Source organism: Myiozetetes cayanensis, unplaced genomic scaffold, assembly GCF_022539395.1.
Source record: "Myiozetetes cayanensis isolate MyiCay16 unplaced genomic scaffold, myiCay2020 scf17, whole genome shotgun sequence".
In the NCBI taxonomy this organism is placed as follows: Eukaryota; Metazoa; Chordata; class Aves; order Passeriformes; family Tyrannidae; genus Myiozetetes; species Myiozetetes cayanensis.
In genome coordinates, this window is record NW_026087378.1 from 1,372,292 (window position 1) to 1,397,301 (window position 25,010).

A 25,010-nucleotide genomic window follows, 5' to 3' on the forward strand; every position below is an offset into this window, starting at 1 on the left:
TTTTTACGGCTTGCTTGAGTGGGTCAGGAGACTCACAGTGAATTTCCTGGATTTATGCAAGCCAGGGGTCCAGTTATGAAAATATACTTTCTTCAGGACATAAATTCAGTGCTAAGTTATGGTGGAAATTTGCATTAAGACTCAATTAGCATCTTGTAGGCTATATTTTCCTTCATTCCTGATTTTATTTTTTTATTTTTTAAATATGATGTGAAACTGGATTCATCTTTCACCTTTTTTTGTCAAATATCCATGGTTAAAGCCACAACTGTAAGATTTTGATAAAAAAACCCCAACAAAATAACAGTTCAAGTGTTGTGATAATAAATTCAGGGCGTTGATTTGTTTGTTTATACCTGGTAACTCAAGGAATCAGTCAGTCCCAGGGCAAGGTTACCAAATCAACATGTAATAGAACCTGGAGTGTACAGGAACTCAGATTCCTTTTAGCTTTTCTTTCTTTAAGGAAAAAGTTTATCTTTTCCTTGATAAGTCACTTGAACTCCCCATCCAGTATAAATGCTGATATCCATTATTACCGCTCTGCAATTTGGTGGTGGGTCAGAAACCCCCCAGCATTTTTCCCTGCCTTATGAGTTCCCTTACTTGACACAAGATTCCATTGGATTTATTGCATGGATATATACAGTTAATTGAGTATTTAAATTCTGCTCTCCTCTTGAGTAGGGAAAGATTTTGGTAACAGCACTGAGTAATTCAAAACCACATTTTGTGACGTAAAAACATACATACAGACACCACCATTAACACTTCTACTTGTACAACCGTCAATTAACCCAACAAGTTCGCTCCTCTCTGGAACTGCTTATAAATTACTGTGACTTATGTGAAATTTTTATATACTCACTGACAGCAGAGCTCCCCTAACTCACTCATCTCCCTTCTGTCATGGTGATTACATACCTGGCATTCCCTGTAGCACGGAATTTTCGCAATCCACGTTTTTATTCCTTCAGAATTCCCGGGCTCGGAGCGCGCGGGTCTCCAGCATCATCTGCCGACCATTCCCGCAATTGCAGCTCCTGGGGCCGCTCCCAGCGCTCCGCTCCGCCAGGAGGGAATCCCCTCCCTGGGAATCAAACAAGTACCAGCCATTAAATATTAATGAGAAAATTATGTTTAATTAGTTAGCATAGCTTCATTTTTATAAGAGGTTTCTTTCCAATTATATTTCATGACTGCTGGGTTGGGGTTTTTTTACAATACAGTTGGACAAAGTAATTGTCTTTAATTTTAATTAAATTTAATACAGGTCATCAGCTACATTCTCGATGATAATTTGAGCACTGTTACTTTCTGTCTCTAGTCAGATGGAGTAAAAAGTTTAATCAGCTCTGCCAGCTGGAGGTCATTAGCTTTTTCACCATCAAAATCAATTTAGCTTTCACCTGGATCTCATTTCAGGCCTCCTATAAAAGATCTTGACTTCCCCCAAGGATATGGCAGTTTGGGTGTCTTGGGCAGGTCAGTATGAAAACCAAAGTTCTGGGGTTTTTTTGTGTGGTTTTTTTACTGTTGCTTTTGTTGGGTTGGGTTTTACTTTTTTTGTGGTTATGGGTGGTGGTTGTTTGTGTGAAATATATTAAGCTACAGACTTTTTCTTGTTTTACCTGTTCTTAGAGAAGAGTTGAAAACGTGGATTTCTTGTAAATCTATGTTTCATCAGTTTATTATCTATTGAGGAGGTTTGAAAGTGCTAGCTAGCGCTTATCTATCTCTAGCACTTGTAACAATCAAGAAAAAAAAACCCACAAAAATCAAGTAGGTAAGTTACCTATAAGAGTTGTATTTCATTTTGACAATGTTTGGCTCAAGAAGTGCATTTTACTTTTAAGGGTAGCTTTTATTCAAAGATTGTGTCACAAAATGTTTAATGTAAAGTTGTTTTTAAAGGGTCAAAATTAAGCTATGAATGTGATCCCCTATTGTGCATAAAATTGCTGTTATAAAATTTGAGTTATAGATACCTTGTAACAGTTACATGGAAATGTGTGAAACCTAATCTGTCATGTCTTCATTGATTGAGCTGAAACTGGAGAATACTCAGTTGGGATTGGGAGTTTAAAGCTTTTTTTTTTCTTTCTTAATTTTTTAAGCTTAGTTGAGTATATTTATCCTAGTTTGTAATAAGGCAGTACAATGGATTGAGCTCTAATAATTTGCCTTTGTTTTAGTTTGAAGCTTCGCATTTTTAGAGCAGCTTTTAACCAATTTTTTTTTTTATTTTGCTACATACTCTTGGTCTCCCCTTTCATGGCGCCCTCTGTCCCCCTTCATCCCCCTTAAAAGGTGAACTCAAATGCTTTATTAGGTAAAACTAGTGGAGGATTCCTTATTATTAACAAATCTTAGCTGCTGCTGTTTGGGACTAAGCCACCCTCTTTCTGATTGTAAAGCTGTAGAACGTGGCACTGGACCACATCAGTCAGGCAGGAATTGATGGTGTAGAAGCTGACCAGATGAACAGTATCTGATATCTGCTTTTATAAAGAAATATCAGCCTGAAAGTTTGGCTTTGGGGGAGGTTGGAGTCCTTTATGCACTAATTTTACTTTCAGCTGCCTGATTACCTGCCACTTTCCAAGGATATCATCAACCACTGCAAGATTCAAATGACTTGACCTGTTGAGTTGCAATAAGATATATTTTCTAAAGCTTCTGGAAAAGGCTCATAAAAAACTGAACCAAACAAACCCCAAACTTTTTGTGATGGTTTGGATTTTTTTTCTTAGTGTAATTGTTTCCCCCTTAAAGTTAATTTTGAAACAATATGAGAAATAAAAGTAATGAAATGAGCACGACTGAGTAAAATGGGGTAGTTTGGGAAGATGAAACAGAAGGGTCTAATCCCTTGAATGTGTTCTTTGTTCTTTCTATTTGCTTAGCCTGGTAAAATATTCTTATATTTAGAATCCCAGCTTCATTTGCTATGTAATTATACTAATTAATAGCTTTACTGGCAGATCAACAGCTCAGAGCCTAATTTTAATTCTAAAGTTCTAAACATAATTAACTTTTGTGTCGTTTTTAAATATTCATGCGGCACCTCAAAATATCAAACCTTTTAATTTCGAGTGCAAGGTGTCACAAAATGCTTCAGTGAAGGTGGCCTGGACCCTATTTACTGCTTTGTGTTTATGATTATAGTGCCCTTGGTAATAGAATTATTCTGTTCCCACAAACTGTGCTACTGAGTGTCCTGCAAGGGGTGCTGCAAAAAGCATTTAGAGGGAAGCAGTGACTCGGGCTCTGCCAAGCCTTGCTTTTCCCAAACTTAGCTAAGATAAACTCCTCAGACTTCAGTGGATTCACCTGAGATTTTTAGGCTCGACAGTACCTCTTGAGCAAACCATTATCTCTCCATGCCAACCCTGCTAAAACAGCAAGTTACAGATATATTCTTGTCCAAGTCTTACCTTGGGCAGTGTTTCCTAGAAAATGCCAGTGTGAATTGGGGTAACTTCCCCTAGAACATCTCAGCAACAATGACTCCTAAATGCTGCTTTCAAAGGAGAAATGCAAGCGGTTCTGAGCACTGAAACACTCTCTTCTTGAAGTATGTAGGCTTCCTTCTAGGGATTGACTCAAAATTAGGAAAAGCTGCAATATAATTAGGTTGTTTAGCACTCAGAGCCAGTTTTGGATGGACTGAGTCTTTGGACAAATTGCTGCTAATTAGCCCAGTGTGAAGGGAAGCAGTACTTCTACTTGGAGGATTCTCACTAAGGAAGAGTAAGGTAGAAGTAATTAAAACATGAATGAATGCTATTAAAAAAATGAAGTGAGAATTTAGTGATTACCTGGGTTCACCTTAAAAATGAGTGTACTCAGTAGGTAGGGAGTGGTTCTATCAAAAGGTTGATTTAAATTTTATTTTCTTGTGCTTTTATTGCTGTTGAAATATTTGCTTATTGCTTTTCTTATGTTTTCATCTTGGGTAGTACCAAATAAAAAAAATATGTATTTATATATTCTAAAGCTACTTGTTAAACTTTTTAATAGTCTTGGTAAACCCTATAAATGGGGTAGAAGTCCTGAGACAGGCATTGCCCCCTTCCTCACGTGGTCAAAATCAGGCACTGGAGTTGCCTTTTCAAGCGTGACAAAGCAGCACAGTGAAAAACTTTTGACTATTTCATCTTTAGCAACAATTAGTATATTCATATATTATTCCTGTATTAAATGCACATATAAACTTGAACTGCAAATTAGGAGAAACACTTAAGCATGTGGTCATTAAATAACTGCTTATTTTTGATCATAGTAATGAGATCATAGTTAACTCCTGTTAGGCATTTAAGGTCAAATGCTCTTTATTTTAATTGTTAACAGATTTTTTCACACTGATTATATCAAAGAATAGCAATTTTAAGATTGAAATAATCCTCCTTTTTTTTCCTGTGGCATACAGAATGCCTTTGTGATGTCTCAGGATCTGGTTTAGATTGTGTGTGCTGATTTGAGCAGCTGGGGTCTGGCTTGGGTTTAAATGATCTTACTTGGATGAGGAACAGGACTTAGGAAATACTTCTGAAAATAGCAATTTTAAAGAATGTCACTGACTTAAGCAATGAACCACTGGATGTCACTGTCTTTCTCCAAGTGCAAAGATCACTCTTTGGTTCTGTGATAAAGGTTGGCAATTACTGGTGGTGACTTTTCTCATAGACATGGCTTGACTTCTTATATTAAAAAAAAGGATTATGAAAAGGCCATGTGGTTACAAGGGCTCCAGACCAGGCATTTCAGCTGGTGGAATAGCAGAGAACTGGTTATATTGTCTGAAAAGCCCAGTGTAGGGACCTTGCTTAGGAAATGGAGAGACAAATTCCTTCAGGACGTTTGACTGCTGAATTGGGCCTTACCTTTCTCCAGTTCTCTGAGTTATCTAAAATTAGAATAGTTATCTTTCAGTTGCATAGTTATGTAAAAAGGCAAGGTTACCAAAATGAAAGAGGTAAAGTTTTAGTCTTTACAGACATTAAACTGGGTCTTTAGTATCCATATCTTGTGAATGTAAACTGTGTTGGATTTTTTTTTTGAGGTTTGCTCCATCCTAAAGTATTTTTCTCTGTAGTAGTATAACCTTGTGTCAAAAGTTATATTGGAGCTGGTTTTAATCTAGAAATGCCAGTAAGGCAGTTCCAAAAAAGCTACAATTAATGCAAAAAGTAGTGGTTACTTCTGAATGGTGTCATGACTTTATTGGTATGTGAATGTGCTTCTGAGAAGTGCATTTAGAACAGGCCTGTTTGTGTCAGGCAGGTACAGCTGCTGCACTTGGGAACTTCAGCCTTCATTGCTGCTTTGGGTTTCAGTGCTGATGAATGCTGTGCACCAGCTTTGAAAGCAAACACTAATTAAACCCAGATGTAAAAAGAGTCATCAATTGCCAGGTTGAGAGGAAGGGATGATTCATTTGGCTGCTTCCACTGCCCAACCTGGGAGCTGCTCATCGAGGAGCTCCCATCACTTCTGGGGAGGGGGGGGGGGAAGTGTTCAAGTCATGTAATTAATTGCAGCAGACATTTATTACCTAATGTCTTCTGCTGAGGGTGGCTTTTTTACACATTTAGTAGATTTTAACACAATTCTTGAGGCGTAGAGTCCTTCCAGTCGACAACATTCATTTACTTAAGCAATTCACTAGCAAGGCAGTGTGACCTTGGAGCATTGCAATCCGTTATCCAGGTGTGTGCTATTCCCTGCTTTTCAGGCCTTGACTCCAAGACTTGCAAAGCCTGTGCTTGAGAACGAAAGCTCTCTTGAAACCCTATGCATTTGTTATCTGAATCTCTGCTCTGGTGCTCCAGTTTACTGTTTGAACCAGATTGATACTCAGAGACTGCAAGAAATTTGTGGCCTGAAGAAACAGATGTTTCTTACAAGTTCTTTTTACTCAAGCTTCTAACAGGAAAATTTAGTCCAGGGGTTATCTATGATTTCAAACTCTTTTTCATTAGTTTTTGAACAATATCTCCCTGCTATTGCCATAATCCTGGAAGATGGACAGCCTAATTTGAGCTTTTGGAATTTAACCATATCACTAGATATGATCCTAAAATGAAATACTTGTCTGTCTTATGCTTATTCTCAATTCAGCTTGTTCTTACAGTTAGGGTTTTCTAATGCTGCTGGTTAGCTGGACAATTAATGAAAAGTATATCAAAACTTGAATTCAGAATTTTTTCAGCACAAAATGTGGCTTTCTTATGCAAGAAGAGCTATGAACTTTTTCCTGTGTATGTGAAATTAGCCAAGATTTTTAGCTCTAGTTCAGTGGATTAGAAACCTGAACTAGAAGAGTTATTGTGCTCGGTGTTGGCTTGAGTTATGAGAGTCTTGCCTCTGGAAATAGTGATTAGATTTAAGCAATTGCTCTGCTGAGCATTGCTTTGTTTTCCATAGTGAGGGAATAGGATGGGTCTACGCTTTCCTTGGAAAACTTTCACTAAGTTATTGGGTAACTTATTCCAAATTCTGTCCTCTCATATTACATGAGTACAATACTCTACCAACTAGAAGAATAACATACATTTCCTAACTTGTAAGTAGTACTTAGGTCCTACCATAAAATTTACATCTCTCCTGATCTTAGATCATTTATATAAAGTACTTCTTGAAATTTGTTTTTTCTATATATATATTTTTTTTAATTTCCAGCAGAAACTGTTTTTGGCTGTTGCTCCCCAGTTTGAGAAAGCCAGCCCCAATTAAGGTTTTTCCTTAGGCAAACTTCTAATATGATGGGAGGAGCAGGAAGACTCATCCACTGAGTCAGTTGTTTACCACAAGTTTTATTTTATTTGAGAGCACTTGTGCTGACTCCTTACACACCTTTGTAATGATAGTTACTTTATTCCTGCTCTTCCTTCAGGGGAATGGAATCAAATGTTCTTAATTTTTAAGCAGAAAACTGGCAAAAGTCGATGTAATTAATACTCCTTCCAACAGAATATGAATTAAAATGAATTGGAGCACATTGGGTTTAATCTCTTTGGCTGGCATCTTCAAACAAGGGAAGTGTTTGAAAGGGTTACATGTTGAGCACCTGCCTCTCCTCAGGAGTCCTGAAGATCTCAGCCTTTAGCAGAGTCACATCCTGGCACGGCTTGGCTGCCAGACAATTGGGTGTTTTCTGATTATTTTTTTTAACTTTTTTTTTAGCCCATTATGTGCAACTAATATCCAGCATACAACTTGCATTATCTCTTAGAGCTGCCTCCTCCTTTGTCTTTGCATGTAGTCATCTTGCTTCTGGATTTACAGGTGAGTGAAGCAAGTTTAGAAAGTACAAGGAAAGCAGCTCTTAGCAACTGGTGAATTTTTTTAGCTTAATTAAAACATGGGTTTGTTTTCCTTGGTGAAAAACTGCTCAGCAGAGGGACCTGAAAGGTATTTAATATGTCAGAGTTGTGAGTGAAAGGCACTCTAAATTATCAGCAATTGCTGATATATATAGTGGAGAATGAATGAGAGGAGAACTTTGCATATAAGTTCCCATTCATAACTTGATACACTTCTTTTAGGTGCAGGAACTTCTGTTGCTTTAACACAGGTCTAAACAGGCAGCTATTTGAAATAAATAAGATATACTTTATTTTGTCAGCATTTAGGATATGACTTGGAATGGCCAGAATGCATGTACAGGTGTGGATTAACTTTAACACCAAGCTGGGAAATGTTGTGCTTACACTGAGTGCAAAGCCTGTATTAGCAAACCTGGTAGCTGAATATTTTTAGTAGCTTGCTGTGTGTTTTTTCCTCAAGCATTTTGTGTTTTCCAAAGGTTAAGGGATAGCTGTGGTCACAAAGAGAAGTGTGGCCATGTGCACATGCTGGTAATGTCTTTGGAATTGTACATGGATTTTATATTTACACAAGTACCAAAAGCACTGAGGATCAGTTTATCCTGGTGGTCTGTCCAGTTTTCAGTACAGTAGGTTGTTGAATGTAAGCAATAACGATGGGAAATGAAACTCTTACTTTGCAAGCACTGTGAAATCGAGGCTTCTGAATGAAATCCAGGTTTAGTGTCTTAGTTTGGTTGAAGAGTTCGCTCAGTACCAAGTGATGTTTTCAGGCAGTGATTTTCACCATGGGAAGTGAAATGCATTTGTTTTCCAACCAACATGGAAATAGTTACCAACTGAAGCAGCAGCTCAGCTCTCTGCAGCCTGGATTGTTTACTCTACAGAAAGTGATGTGGCTTTAGTAACTAATATTGAAGTGAAACTCTTGTGAAATATGATTTTTCTCTTTGATTAAACATCTGCAAACAACTCATGGAAAAAAATCACAAAACTTATTTCTCAATATTAAATGTGCAAACAGGGCTGAAGGAACCATATTAAATATCCAGTGACTTTGCCTTGCAGTTTTTGATGGGGTTAGCTTGTTGACCTTTTTATCATTCTTTATTCCAGTTGAAGTATATCTTTGTCAGACATTTTTGTGTGCTGTGCTTCTCCTTACTTTTATAATTTAGTTGTGGAAAAGTCCAAGCCTGAAGTGAGTATTATGTGATAACATTTCACAAAAAACCTATTTACTTATCACGTGCTGAATACGTGGGTCACATTAAAATATTGTGCTGTTGGCACCATTTCATTTTCTCAGCAAATGAGGTGAATAAAACTGAAATGAAACTGCTCAGAAAGATATCCTTTCCTTTCAACTGAGTGTTATGAACAGAAATGACAGCTGTCCATCAAATGTGATCTTGGTGGCAATGTCATGGATGTATTTCTTGCTCCTGGAATTTCATTATGCCCTCATATCTTGGGATAGGGTTTAGAGGGGGCCCTGTCTCCCTTGGCCTTGGGGTCCACTTCAACCTGGCCCTTCCCTCCCTGTCCAGATGGATTTGACTGACTTGCAGACAATGCCTGGACACACAAGCATTAAACCCACAACATTTCAAGTGTTTAGGTTGTGAAGGATTGATGGGAATTAGGGAATCATCCCAAACAGATACTGTTTCATATTTTTTTCATATTTTCTCAAAAATAAATAAGAATGCAGTATTTCATTAATAAACATTCCATGTATTTCTCCAGCTGGATCCCTTTGCCTCTGAGGTGTGCAGAGAATGTAGTTGTTCACATCCCCTTTGTCAAAAGAAGCTCTTATTCAGAAGTATTAGAGATGGAACCTGAAGAGACAAACATCTAAAAACAAGGGGCTCCTTCAGAGCCTGGTTTACACAAATATTTGTGCCATGAATTCCCAGTTTATAAGTTACACTTGTTTCTCTGGATCAGTCTCTAGAGAGGCCTTTCTGCCTGTTGGTTATAGAAATTCTGAGTACAGTAACTGTTTTGTGGGCTCTGACTCAGAACTTTTTAAACACAACTGTAAGATGTCTTTCCTCTTGCCTAATGCAATGGTATTGAGGTACCCAACTGCCACTTGGAGAAGAGGACTGCACTGAGTGCAACTCACTTAACCCTTAACTTATTCACTTGTTGCCTTCAGCACTTTCCCTTCCCCTTTTAGGAGTCCCAGCTCACTGGGAGAACCCCTGACATTGTTCCTCTATCAATTGCCAGTAGGTAAGGGCAGATATCAGCATCAGTGGTTGTGCTGGGGCTGTGCCATGTGACTGTTTAAGATAAGCTGACTGACAGATTCCTATTTTTGTGTGAAGAAATCTATCAAAGCCTTGGAAGATAAATAAAAAGTCCCAGGTGGTTCATTAAGGTAATAGGTGGGTTATTTACTGTAGTGTGGGTAGGAGTATCAAGGCAAATAACAAAAACAATACCCCCCATTGAAGTCATTTTTCTTCTAAGAGTAAACCACAGGAACAATGAGTACAGGTGGTAAAAGGCTGACAATAGTAACTCCATCCACAGAGCCCTGCTAAAAAGGCAATTTTAACGTTTAGTACCTGTACTGGATATAAAAATAGACACTGTAAAGGTTTGTTATAGTAAGTAATGAAGGCTATAAATTTGTTATAAATGAATGCATGTCATGGCACATATGTGACTTTTCTCAACTCATTAATCTCAACAGATCAATCATAGAATCCATTGGAAATGTTGCCAATACTTTTTCTGGGAAAGAATCGAAGCAATCAGTCTTAGGGATGCTGACAATGACAAGTTTCATACAATAACAGGTACATGCAAAAATGTTTGAGCCCAAGTTTTGCTTTTTATCACTTTGAAATTTTACTTGTGATGTATTAACCCTTCACAACCCTCAACAGGGTACAGTTTAATACTTACATATTCAGAGGATTTAAAAAAACAAAAAAAGAAACTAAGTCCTTGCTTTCTATAAGTGAATCAACTTAAACTCCAAGAATTCTGATAATGGTACTTGGAACAAGTTCACAGGAGCATCCAGAAGCACATGAAAAAGCAGTCCAAGTCATTTTGCTTCAAGTCTTGATACTATCTCAATAGAGTTAGATTCAGTAGTGTCTCATCTAGACAAGCCTTGATTTTCTCCAGCAGGAGGTGGGAGCAAGAAGCTGTGTATTAACCTCTGGCCCAGAGCATCTGAATAGGAAAGAAATAACTCACACATGGTCAGGCTGCTCATTAGGTGAATATGTTGCTTGAGATTTTTGACTGAAGAAATGTGTTTATTATTTAGTAACTCAGGAATATTTGGATGTAATTGCAGGATATTTTTCTTGTATGTTAGTTAGTGAAATGACATTGTCAGGCAAGAAGGTGGTGAAACTCACGTTGATTTAGATCTTCTCTTGCCTGCTGCTGATTTAATGGAATCGATTTAAAGATGGGGTGGAAAGATCTGCACTGGTTCAGTGACATGAATGGTCTCACTGGACACACTCGAGGTGTTTGCTGTTGGCTGCTGTTGGACAGAGGATAATGGGGTTGGGTAACCTCTGGTTTGACAGGCACAGCTGTAAGCAGGAGGGAGGAACCTGAAGTTTAGAAAGAAACAAATGAAAGACCCCCTGTGGCTCAATTATGAACTTTCTTTCATCCAACAATGAAACTTGTCCTCCACCTGCAGGAGTACTGGAGGTGGGTGAAGAGGAAATCAGTGTTGTCCATATGTAGAGTGGGCAGAACTGGGGATTAATCAACCCTCAAAGGCTTCATTGTAGCTTTCTAAGTTTTACAAATCCCCAAAGTTTTCTTTACAGAACAACGCAAGTGAGTTTGTTCTTGAGGTGGGAGCAGCAAATGCTGTCAGGTTCTTCTATTGTCCTCACTTATTTGGGCCTTTTTTTGGTGCAGCAGTAACCCCTGTGCAGCCTTCAATGTTGCAGTTGGCCCTTTGGACAATGTGTAGCTGGCAGTTTGCTTCTGAAAGCCTAAAAAACCATGTCAAGCTCGTTAGCTCAGACTTTTGTTAAGGTTTTGTGTTTCTGTCTGGAGGCAAATCTGGAGAAAGGGAAGTGAGAGGGGGAAAAAAATTCAAGATAACTGCAGTTGTGGTGGGCATGTGATTTACACCTTAGCAGCTGTTGGCCACAGGAGAACGTGTAGCTGTCGAGGTGTTCCTAAAAAACCCACTGCTTCTAACAGTTCTCTTTTTGCCGTAAAATCACCTTTGGATTCAAAATTTTATAGCTTGAAGAACTCCTTGTCTGCCTTCAGCAATAAAGTGTATTTGCTGAAGGGCAGAAACTGATGGTTGGGCTTCACATGGAATTTTCAGCTGATTTACTGAAGTTGGAATAAGCTTCCATAGGCCTGTGACAGGGACTGTAAGGATTCTGTGACACAGATGTGAAAAGATAAAGAGAATAAAAGATCAACAGCTAAATTCTGGTCAAGATGGGTTCTTTTTAACCCTTAGGCACCTTTAGCTACTGTGGTTCTGTGTTCCAGTTCAAGTGTGTTCATATAGCAGAGTTGCTGTGGTATTAGGTATTGATGCATCCAGATATACACTTAATTCTCTGTGTTCTTCATCCATTTGCTTGTGGTGAGGCCATGAGCAAGTAATTCATCTTGTGTGTCCTACAGGTAGGATAAAACAGTTTTTCCCACAGTTATCAGTAACTTCTGGAGACAAATTCAAATTTTAGTGGTGGGTGGGTGGTTTGGTTTGGCTTTGATTTGTTTGGGGCTTTTTTTCTATTTTCATCAAGAGGCCAAAAACCAAGTTCCCGTCTCTGGTCAAGTAATTTTGAATGATAAGCAGCAATTGCTCCTAAATAGAGCTTTCAGAGCATTTAATCACAGTAGGCAAGTTACCATTGCCTTGGTGCATCTGATGATAGTTCTGACCACAAACCAAGTGGAAAGAGAAGAGGTGCATCCAAGGTCATTCTAGAGAATGTTCTGCTAAAAGTGATATCTGAGACACGTTTGACTATTGTGTCTATGAGAAAGTGGTCAAGCCATAGGTGTGTTCTGTCACAAGTGGAGACAAATGTACAGCTGGGAAAAACTCATGTTTTGCATTACCCAGGATATGATTTCTCCTTGATCCCGTGAACTGCTGTAGTTTCCAAATAGAATGAAATCAGAAAGCATGTGGACCTCCATGTGGTGTAGTTGAGAAATATGTTTAGAAAAATAAATCACTAAGAGCTAGTTGGTTTTTTTTTTTTTAGCTGTTGCTTTGAAATTCTCTAATTGGATTATTAGCAGATGGTGCCATTTCTATTGTCTTGCCTCACAGCAGTCTCTTCTGAAAAAGGAAGAAAAAAGGACTTTATTTCTAATTAGAGGACGGTTTCATCTGGAATATGTTGCTTTAGTAATCTGCCTCATAGCTATTGTCAAATAGTGGTAGATAAGAGTTTCACTGATTCATAGATCTTTCCTAGAGAATATGGATTGTAACTTGTTTCCAGTGAAAAGTAAAACTGTGTTTTGCCCTCTGGTCAGTAAGAGTCACCACTGAGAAATGATGCTTCTCCAAGACACATATTTGTGCTGAAGACACTTTGACTTACTCCTCTAAAAATTGGAATGTCATATTAGTTTCCTTTGCATTTGCTAAAAATGTATTATCACAATGTGGTTGATGGAACTTAGGTTGGATTTCTTTTTTTTCATATCTACTTCACTACCAGGGGAAAGCACCCTTGTCATCTGGAACATAAACTGTGTGCCACATGCAGGCAGCAAGTTTAAACCATTCAGGTTTTAAGTTCTGTGGAGATAAAAGTTCTGCTTGTAACTAATTAGTTATGTATCTGATTTCCTGAATGCTCTGTAACTAATCATTTATTGTTTGGGTATATATAGTTAATCTTAGCAAGTGAAGCATAAGTTGGTAACAAGATTTTGGATGTATCCTCAGGCTGAGAAGATCTTGGGTTTAGTATGATGGGAGCAAACAAGCAAAAACTTAGTCCTGAATCAGTTGAGTTACTTTATTCACACCCTATTTAAAGTTATTTACTTATAAAATTCCACTTACTTTGCCCTAAAAGGCTTGATTTTTATTTTTTTTTAAGTCCATTTTGACTATCAGTGTTTAGACTCTAAGACTGCTGATGAGGGTTGATAATTTCACCTGGCAACTTAGGGATAAAACTTCTCCTGTACCTGGAAAAACTTCTGCTGCAAAATACTACCTTTATGAAAACTTCACCTAAGTTTCCCCAAGAAAGCAGGAGGCTCCTGTAAATTTACAGAGTAGAGAGGATGGACAGTTGCCACTTAAGTGTCACATGAAGAGCAGACACATCCCTAAATTCAGAACTGACAACCTGAATGTTCTCGATGTCGAGGTCTCTGAAGCAAAAAATGGCTTAACTGAGTGTTTGTTGCTGAGTGTGGATGGAACCTTTGGAGTCCTGACAGCATTTAACAGCTTTCTGTCTGTCCTATTTAAAGAGCAGCAGGACTTAAACATGTTATTTGGCTCTACTAGCACTGATGCCCTTGCAATGTGCTGTTATTACACTGAGAAGGTTGTGGTAACTCCCCTTGCCAGTTGAAAAATATCTTTGAAAACAAATCCAGCCTTCAGACAGTTCTTGTTTAATAATTTGAGGGGAATTTTTGACACACCTATTCCCTGAAGGGAATAATTTTAGCTTTTCATGTTAGGGATTTGACCTGTTTTGGTTATATTTTTCCACCGAATTGGCCACCAAAACTGTTGGAAGGTAATGGAAATACCTGCAGAAATTTATATTGCTCAAATCTAATCATGTGGATACAGTGTATTATACACTTAATTCATAGAACCTCATGCAGTGTTTGAAATTTCTCTAAAAGACAGGAAAGATTTTTTTTTCAATCACTTATATAGATGTTTTTTGTAATGAAAAATGCAACATTGTAAATTGCAGTTGTTTGCTGGAGGAATATCTGTGATAAAGCTGAAGAGTTGTAGTCAAGTTAACCTCAACAGAAACACATCAAGAGGTTTGCCATTTGTGGTGCTGACCAATAAATAATCCCTCCTAGGCTTTGTTACGACTTCCTAACTCTGTGTCTGGGAAGAGTCTCAAAAGGAAGCACAAAGATTCCTTTTGCTTTAATTGCCCTCCTGTGGGCTGTGAAGTTCCAGCATCAGTGATTAAATGGCAATCACTGTCTGTACACTGATTTTTACAGTGGAAAAGCACTGCTGTCATGGGATTTGTCTGTTTGACCTGCTGCAGTGAGATCCTGCAGGAAAAGGGGAAAAAAAATTCATGCATCCTGTCCTCAGAAGAGGTGGATTTGAGGGCTGTTCCATACAACACATGCTCTTGAGGACCATTTTGTTACCAGCAATGCCAAACACAGGGCAGAACAGGCTTCTGAGTGATCACAGTCAAGGAATGAAATGCAACATGAACTTAGTTGAACAAAGCACCTTGACTTAAGAGGTGGAAACCAATAAGTAAATTCTATTGTACACTGGTGACTTTTTTACCTGCCTGGAATTAAAGGGGGTTACTTGAACTTTACAGTGTCATCTGGTGCCTTCTGAGGGATACATTTATATTTGTTTTGGCCAGCTGGAGCAGTGACATCACTGCTGCAGCATGTGTTTATAGGAATTATCAGGCTTGAAGCATGTTATGAGGGTTTTATGCCTTGGTTCACCGTGTCTGGTTTTAGATTTTGAGGCATGTGATGGGCTCTCCAGGGGTGATGCTGCTTGGAGCTACAAAACTGGCTGTGTCTGTATTGGATCCATATTGCAGATACTGAGGGTTTGGGATGTTCTGTTATAATGGGTTAGGTAAGCAATGTAAGAGGAAGTCCTTCAACTTGTGTTGAATTTCTCTTTGTGTACTAGAGTTGCTTAATATGCTTCTTGGAGACAAATGCAAAGAAGGGCCTACATAAAAGCCAAAATGATACTGTTGGGCATTAAAATGAGTGCCAGTTGTGCTTGTTATCTGTGCTCAACAAAGGGACACTGAAATTCAAATTGAGTGACTTCTTCAGGCCCCAGGGACCTATTGCAGCAACAGAAGTCAACTGAAAATGTACAGAACACACTCAGATGTTCTTTTAGGAGAAGCTTAAGGAGAAAAGCAGCCTGTGCTTGGTAGATGCAGGGGATGAGTGGGGGGAGGAAGGGATGTCAACATCTAAGAGGAAGAAAGGATAAGAGTGAAAGAGCAAAGGGCAGACTCACAGCACAGATCATTCACATGCAGGAGGCAGGGGCTGGGACTCAAGCAGTTGTCTGTGCAGATTGACAAAATAATCTGAAAATTATAAACAGAGAAAAAGGACTTTGTTTGTTTTGTCCTGATCTGCTGCTTTCTGATGACGTGCTGTTTATTAAATCACTTTATTACCATGAAGGAAACTAGTTCACTCAGAATTATCTATTTTACATCTACTTCCCCACACTTCAAGGTGGGGACTTCACTGATGTTTGACAGTCTGGAAAAACTTGATCTAGACCTCTCTTGCTGTCAAATTCAGCCTGAAGTTTGGGTTGGGGTGATATTTTTGTAGTGATAATGCAATTTGAATTAGTAAATCCTAAGCTTCCCATTACTTCTGGAAGTTTGGCTGTTACTGGTAGAGGAGCAAACCTTTTCTAAAGCCTGAATCTTCTACTGAAACTCTGTATTTCAATAAATAGTTCATGAACTATTCATTACTATAAATAGTAATGAATAGTTCATTACTATAATATAATAAATAGTTATTATAATATTATAATAAATAATATAATAAATAGTAATGAATAGTTCATTACTATAAATAGTAATGAACTTTAATGAACTTTAATGAACTTTAACTTTTCAGTGAACTTGAGTTCATTGAGAACTACTCAATCAGGGCCCTCAGGGCACCAACAGGCTTGAATGGTCCTGACTTCAGACCCACACAAACCCTTCTCACATGTGGTTATCAACAGCCACTGCAGTAGAGGAAAATTCCTAATAGAAGCATAACAGGGGTATCAGTTTGTTATATCTTGGTACATACCAAGGCTTTTGGTAGCATATATTTTGGCATAAGTGCTGGTGCTGGTTCTTTATTTCACTTGAACAGGGCAACAATGTTAACATGATAAAATAGAGTGGTTCAGGGTGTCTGTGTCAGACTTTAGTGTGTCTCAGCCACTTCATTTTGTTACTTGAAGAATATTTTCAAATGTTGTTTTATTTTTCTTTCTTTATTGCTGAATTAAGAAAAATTCTGAGTTCAAAATTAATTCTTGATCCTTTATAGCAGCTGACATGGAGTTCATCCTAAATCTCCCAAAGCTATTCCATTGACTCTGCTTTCTGTGGTGGTGCCTTGGAGTCTCAGGACCAGCTTAGTTTCCTGGACTAGAGCAAAATATACTTAAATTAGAAGATGATTACTCAGGCTGACCCTGGTACTGCTACAATAGTGATGCTGTTACTGTGCAGAATTGCTCCTGTGCCATGTAGATGTACCAGCTCACATGAATCTTCATTCTAGAATCATTAAACATCTTTTCTAAGGATAGAGCAACCAGGTTTTTACCCAAGAGAACCATCTGTCTATTCTTGCCAGTCTGACTACATTATTTCCACTATCCTTCATCTTCAAGGGTTGAAGTCTTTTCACATGAGAACTCTCAATTCTTTGAGTCCTTAATGGGGTGAATTCTTTTCAAGCTCTCCAAACTGTGAGAGCTGAAAGGTGAATCACAGACAAACTGCAGTGTCTAAGACAAAGCCAGGTAGAGATATGGATGTGTGACTGAATGACAGTTCTGCTGAGAGCTTATCTTCTGCCTTCTCCTCTATGAAATCCTGCCAGGAACCTGAACAATGAAAGCTTTTCTTCCAGCAGTGAAGTCATGGTGCTGTCCTCCAGCAAAAACTGCTTCTTCCAGGTTCTGGGAGCAACATTCAGAGTGCTGCTGAGTTACTGAAAAGCTGGCACTGCAAAATTTAGGTGAAATACCTGATCAAGCAGTTTAGCACATCCTGAACCAAGTTAAAATGTATCTGTAGCTGGTTCATCTACAAGTGTGTGGTCAAGGAGAAGGGGTTTGAGCAGGAAAATGGGAAGGCATCATCGCTAGCCCCTGTTTTGCTTATCCCTGTTCACCTGGTGTATTTGTATGTGCCAGCAAAGAAGTAGCTGTATTTTAAAGGAAAATTTATTTTGCCTTCATATTGCTGAAGTAATTTGTGCTGCTGCACCACCAAATATCCCAGTGCTTGCCCCACATTCTGTGCTCCCTTGGTAACTTTGACAACTGTGCCTCTTTTCATTGAAGGGAAACTCAAGGATAATTCTATATTCACCAGTAACTTGGATATTGTGCTGCTCTCATACTTTATTTGCCAGTTCCCCAAACCAAAAAGTTAGAGCACCCGTAACTGTTGCCAGAAATGTTAAAAGTCTCCTTTCAAGTTCTGATTTGCTGTTTTTCAGGGCACATTCTTGCTTCCTGGTCATTTTTTAATGTGATCAAGTCCCCCAGGACTGGAACAATTCTTGAGTAGTAGCCAAAAGCCAATTTGAAGACAGCAGGGTTTTGTGCATTTAAACATTTGTTTTAAGACCAGGCCTGGTAGATAGCAGTGCTTCTGCTTTTGAAGCTTTATCTTGCTTAATCAGAATCAGGGCAAGATGAAAATTGTTTTTTCCATGCCAGATGCCCTGACTGGCAGAGATGTCTCCTGATCTTCTTGGGGGCTGAGTGGGTTTTGTCTTTTTTTTTTTTCTTATTGTTTTGCTTTCTTTCACAGACTCTTTAATCATAACAAGTGTGACTGAGGTCTCAAACACATAATACAGAAGTGTTCCAGCACTTATGAATTTTTAAGATCTTATCCATCTTGTGAAAATGTAATTAGGTCTGCCAACTCCTGAATTTTCCTTCCTTCAAGTTTTCTTTAATGTTAGTGGGGGGTCCAAAGCCATTTGCTTTTTGTGTCTGTGGAATGATCCTTTCATCAGAGCGGGTAAAAAACACTGATTGTGTTTCATGAGACTGAAGGCTTGACCATACACAAAATTAATGCCATGGGCAGGGCAGTGACTTAAAACAGGTTGTAAGAAGCAGTAGAGGGGCTAGAAAGGTAGAATAGAGATAGTAGGATGGGGAAAAATGAGGATGAATTTTATTAGCATCATAACAGGTACTTCACTGTAGAGCTGTACTAAAATTTTATCATCAGTTCTTCAATTGCTGTTCCAAATGGACACACCCAACACAGTGTTAAAAGCACTGCATGTGCCACAATGCAATTACTTTAAATAACAACAAGAATCAGTGTCTTTCAATTGCTATGTTCATAGCAAGCCTTTTGTTTAATAAATAATTTTAATAAATAATAAATAATATTGAAATATAATCAATACATAGAAATGTTCAGTTGAACTTGGTAAATTAATAGGAATTAGTTTAGGTTTAGAGAAGGGTGGGGGTGGGATATTACTAGTATCTTTGATATTCAGGTAAATAGTCCAGTGCACACTCGAATGATCAAGGCAAATATTCCTCTGAAGAAGCAGAGAGTAAATGTGTTGGATTTGGTTTTTTCTATCTTAGATGTCAGCCAAATTCAGCCATCTCAACACCACGTACTTGTATTACTGACTAATGTATCACATTAGTATTTCTTTACTTTTAAGGTCTCTTTGATGTGACACTTATTTGGTTTGGTGGGTTTTTGTTTGGTTTTAGTCCAATAATAAAACCCTGAAATCAACTTCCCCACTGGTCAAGTTTTACCCAACAAGTTCTAATAGAAATGTGAACGGGGGAAAATAGAACTCCCATCACCCACCACTAACCCCTGAAAATGATAATCCATGAATTGATTGTTTACCAAAAGGAAAAGGAACCTTTCAGCTGTATTTAAGCAGCCTGTGTCAGCTTTGCTGTCCATGTGCCATGCCCTTGCTTCCCTGATCCCCTTCCTTTGTGCTACTCTGGAAAGTTTGGATCCATGGCAATGAAGGACATGTCCTGGGCACACAGCTGTGGAATGTTAAGGTTATGATGTGAGTGATATGCTCTGGTCTCTCTTCCAAAATCTCTTGTCCTCGAAGGACAGTGCTGGTGATGTAAGTAGAAATGTTTTTTAGAAGTGTCAATAACTTACTTGTGCTGCAAGGTGAACTTGTCACACACAGCCTTCCTACTTCTCCATTGCTCTTGGATATGCACTGGCTGATAATTCCCAGGGAATCCCTTTGGAATTATGGAACATGTAGGCAAATAACTTTGAGGACAGTTCCTGCCTGCTTGGATACACGTTATCCTTGTGTGACAGCACTGATTTCATTGTGAGTCGCTCATTTGATGTGGCATTGCTAATTAAAAGATACATCTTCCGAATTAACCCAGGTGACAACAAAGCCTGTCATCTTTCCTGCATGGAATTCAGTGAAAATGAACAGAATTCTAAACAAACCATGGAGAATCTCAGCTCAGGATCTGCAGGGAAATGTGTTTGACAGTTACCCTTTATCAAAGGTTTTTGCCAAATACCAACGAAATGGGACAGTAGAGATTACTTAATGTACTGCACTAATCTCAGTCAGGAGTGTGCAGTGCTTTGCTCACATTGTTTGTTTGAGTCAACATCTGCAAATCTGTGTGTGGAAAATCATAGATGTTGATGCACAAGTTTAACTGGGCTCTGGGTTTTGACTTGGATCAGTGTTATCCAATATACCTTCAAATGCCATGTGTTTTACTTCCCACTTCATAGGCAAACCTGAGACAGTTAATAGCCAATTACTGTAGTTCTACTTTTTTAGTAACTTTTTTTTTTTACCCACCTGCCCCCTCACTGTTTTCCTCCCCCACCAGAAAGAGAAAGTGACTTCTTGTTGATGGTTTACAGGAGAGGAAGATTGATCCCAAATTACTTGTAAACATGATTTAATCAAGGGTTGAACTTGTCTAATGACAAAACAAAACTTAGGGCGTAGTTTCAACTGCACTGCTCAGAGGGCTTTAATTCGGAGAAATGTTTTCCTTTAATCTTTCCTGCCTCAACATGTGTCCTGTTCTTCTTCCCATCAGGTTTTTTTTTTTTAAATCCTGATAGAGACTTATATGCAATATCCTAAGTTGTTAATATGTTGAGGTTCTGATGAAAGGAAATTGTACGTAAAACAATTTGTTTTGGCAAGAGCGTGTGCCAAAAGTAAGCCCTCCCTTGATGTGTCAGTACAGAAATAAACACAGGAGGGAGGAAAAACACTGGAGAAACAAACACAAATAGACTTTGGACATAGAAACACTATAAGTTTACAAATACTATCTGTTAAACAAACATGGAGGCTGGAAAGTTAAACAAAATGAAGTTCCCCAGATACATGAAAGCCCTGACTGTTTTTAACATAAAACAGAAGATATGAAATCCAAGTGATGAGGTGCCTGTTCCTCTTGCCAATTTGCTTTCTTGGAAGGCTTTAATAGACAAGTTGCTCACGTTGCAGTGGCAGCTTCAGAGATCCCACTGGAGCTGTGATTAGAATCTTCCTGCCTTGTCCAGCCACGAGGCAGCCTTTTGCTTGGTGGAATATTTGGAGGACACGTGTTCTGGTCTGCTGCTTCATATCACAGCAGTGTGCTTGCAGAGCAGGCTTTGGGGCATGTTAAGTTCGTGGCTTCTGGAGACTTGTGTGTCTTGGAGGAGTGTCTGGTCATAGGAGGAGAAATATCTTTCTAGAGAAGGAAATGTCCTGGGGCACATCAGAACAATTAACAAGCCTGCAGAAGCGTCGGGGGCAGGAGGTCAGCAGTGAGCTGATCACACCCTGCTCAGCAGCCAGCCCGGCTGAACCGTGGGCTGAACGGGATTGTCTGCTTTGTGCTTCGTGATTTTCAAGCACAGGGAGAATTCCCTGTGGGACTCTGGAGCCTTCTGGCACAGCTGTAGCAGAAAGCAGTGCCCCTTGCCATCACTCATCTTGGGTTATAATGTACTAAGTGTTAAGGTGTTGGGGCAGCTGAGCAGGTGAACTCCTGCTCTAAGTCTGTGCTTTGAGTTGTAAATGAGTTGAGATACCAATTCTGCTCCTTAAAATGCTTCCAATGCACTACTTGTTAATATAAACCCTGTGAAAACCACAGAAATAACCCATTCTTTGTGCTGCATATCTATGGATTATACCAATAACTGTAGGGCAGATAAACCTGTTGATATTTCAAGCTATCTCCTTGTTTACTGGATTAATCCCTTCAAGAATTAGAAAAAAAAAAAACTCTATTAGTGAACCAATGCTGAAAATAGTTATCCTGTGGTAAATACAGCTCTTCTCTTCCACTCTGAGTTCTGTGGGTATGCTCTCTTGTGTAGTGCTGGGAAATGTGCTTGAAATAAAGTAGAGTAACTTGATTGTTGATAAGGATCAACGAATCTGGTTCTAAAAAATGGTTATAAAATGCATGTGATAGCATTGCTGTGGATGATCTCAATATTCCAGTAGTTGATTTGTACTGAAATCTGGTGAAATATTCTTGTACTTAGTAAATAACATCTATTTTCATCTTCCTTTAACTTACCCTTCTGTTTGGGGCTATTTGAATTTTGATCTGGAGTTGCTGAGATTAAAAGAATGAGGATCAGACCTTTTAGGGAAAATTGCTGGCCTCTGTGGTTGGGACTGAAACTTAAATATGAAACTAGTTTAGTCTGAAGATACATAATTAGACAAATGAAAAGAAATCAGTATAAAAAATTATAATGAAAAGCACAATGGTGTCACATCAGAATCACTTTGTAATTTGAGCACCGAAATTAATCTTGCACTTAATGAAGCAGTTGGGGATAGCGATTATCCTGGTTTTTCTGATGTGTGTGTGACGCAATTTGACATAACTTGGCAGCTGCTGGGGTTTAATGGAGCAGGGTACTCTCTTTAGCCAGTCTAGGCCATCAGAGGACTTGGTCATGCAGTGGTGACAGCACTTTGGGATGTGCTCAGCATTGGAATTTGCTTTTTTCTTTACAGTCCCCCATTCCGTGGGGAGCAGAACTCCTATCCTGTGTTATTGAAAGCAATCATGAGAACATTGCAAAGCAAATCAAAGGACACATAAGCAGTTTCCCCATGATGATCTCTTTTCTCCTCAGGAAGATATCGTGCTGTGACTTGATGCCAGAGGCAGGTTTAGTTTGCCAAATGAATATCCTGAAATTCATCCCGTTGTGTTTTATAGGATGTGTATCTCCAGTGACAAGAAGTTTTCCAATTTGAACACCAAGTGATTGTAAAAAAAATTAGAAATTGAATCTTAAAAGGCAGAGTACTACTCATATTTGCAAGTGTGAAGACCAAAAAATGTCAGAAGCCTGACTTCTCTCTTTATGCTGCTTGCTCAGTGATGTAACTTGACTGACTTGGATTTAACCACTGCAGTGAAAGAAAAACCTTATGCAAAGAGTTCATTTATATTTCTCAAATGCTCTGAGCAGTTCTTTAGCTTGTGTTCCACCACGTGTGGCTGCACCAGGTCAGCCTCTTTGGACAGGTGATAAATAGCCTGTGACTGCTCCATGACCATCATCCTGACTCTTCTCTTTCCTAACTGGTTGTAGGTATCTAGTAGGGTTTTTCCAGCTTGTTGGTTTGAGGCCTCTGCAGAATTGATCCTGTTTCTCCTGGGGCCAGCAGTGTTGGGGAGTGGAGGAGAGTTTGACTTTTGTCCTACACCTCTGTTACAGAGAGAGCATTTCAACCACCACTCATTTATGCTCGAGAGGAATGTCTAAGGTGTTCTCACCTGAGTTGCTTCTAGGGGAATTAAAATATTTAGGAAACGAAACAGGCTGTTGGGCTAATTATGTGCACGGCTCCTTGGGTTTCTTCTCTGACAGCTGCAGCTTACCAGGGAAATACTGGTGAAACTCTTGCTTTCCGTAGTGTCTGCACGGCACACAAGGAATTACAACACCAGGAACTTCAGCTGTGTAAAAAACCCTGTTTAAATCACAGAATCATAGAATCAGCTAGGTTGGAGAAGACCTCTGAGATCATCAAGTCCAACCTTTGACCTAAGCCCACCTTGCCTGCTGGACCGTGGCACTGAGTGCCACATCCAGCCTCTCTTTTATTTACCAACCCCCCCTTATCTGAGCTGAGGGGCAAGCTGTGCTTGGTTTTACACACACATATGACACTCCAAAAGCTGTGAAGGTGCCTCTCTCCTTGAATAAACTGAACTGGGATGATTCAGTTGGGAGGCTGTAACTGCAAAGATGCAGAGCCCTGGAGGAGTGTGAGGGAGGCAGCCCTGCCCTGTGGGAGGTATCGTACCCCCAGAGGAGATGTGAGATCAGCAGCAAGAGCTGCTGCAGAAAAGGGCCCCAAGGATGGATCAAGCAACCTGTGGATGTACCTTGAGCGAAGCTTTTGGTGTGACATTCCATCCCCCCCCTCCCACCGCTTCTCACTGCCAAAAATAAAAGTAAAGCAGCTTTCTGGTTCAGGATTTTTATTAGAAGTGGTTTGGAACTATAAACAAAGATTGCCCTTTTTGATTTCTGCTGTGTTGAGGGAAATACAATAGTGTGATGTAACTATAGAGAAAAGGGTGGCATCAGAGATGCCAGACCCCATTATCTTCCTAGTTGGAACAATATGTAGGCACTGCAGTTTTTGGCTCACTGGGTTGAAAGTGAGATGACTCATATAAAATCTTAGCCTTAGGAGTCTTGTTCATTCTGATAACCAGTAACTTAATTAATGCAAACCTCTGAAAACTAATGAAAAGCAAACAGAAATGTATTTGATTTACCACTCCTGTAACTGACTCTGCTGGAGTAGGAGCGAGCTGAGTCAGTTCCATTGCAAGATGCAACAAGCTGGCTGTGCTTTCAGAGGAGGTGGGCACTCACAGGGATGGCTGAGGCTGCTGGCAGACAGCAGTCCAGAGACTTCTTCAGTGAAGATAGTGAGAGAAATTAATAATCCACCTGTTTTCATTTGCTTTAATCCATGTGTGACTCATGGCTGCAGTGGGGCTTTTACAGCAGTTGGTTTGAAAACAGTCAACAACTGAGCAGGCACATTTACCAGCTGTGGGTGGATGGATATTCCCATACTCCCATCACTGGAATCTTCAACGTGCTGGGTGTTGACTTCCTAATTTCACAGGAATTTTCAGTTTCTGATGAAATTGGTGGTAGAGGGAGGTGTGAGGTCTGGGATATGAAAAACACAGTTCGAATTTCTGCAGTCACCAAATGAAAACGTCTTTCTTACTTTGTATTTTTAAAGCTGCTGTATTGCAAGTTCTTGATACTGAGCTCCACTTCTGCATCTTCAAATTTGGTTTTCAGCTGTGGAAAGAACAAGCTATGAACTTTGTACCTTGACAGGCAGATTTAAAATAACTGTTTTGAAGACTGAAGTACCTGTTTTTTCATATGTATTAAGCATAATGAAATCTAGACAGATGATGTCACAGACAGTGACTGGATGATTGAAATCACCATACTGGCTCTGGTAGTTGCTGTTTACCTGTCAGTTGGCTGTTGACTGATCTTACCATGAGGTTTTCTATTTAAACTCACATCTTTTTAACCTCTATTAAGCATTTAAGACAGATAAATTGAATAAATAGCAAGTCTGTATGTATCTCAAGGTGCTAAACCCTATTTTCTTTAGCTGTTAATATGG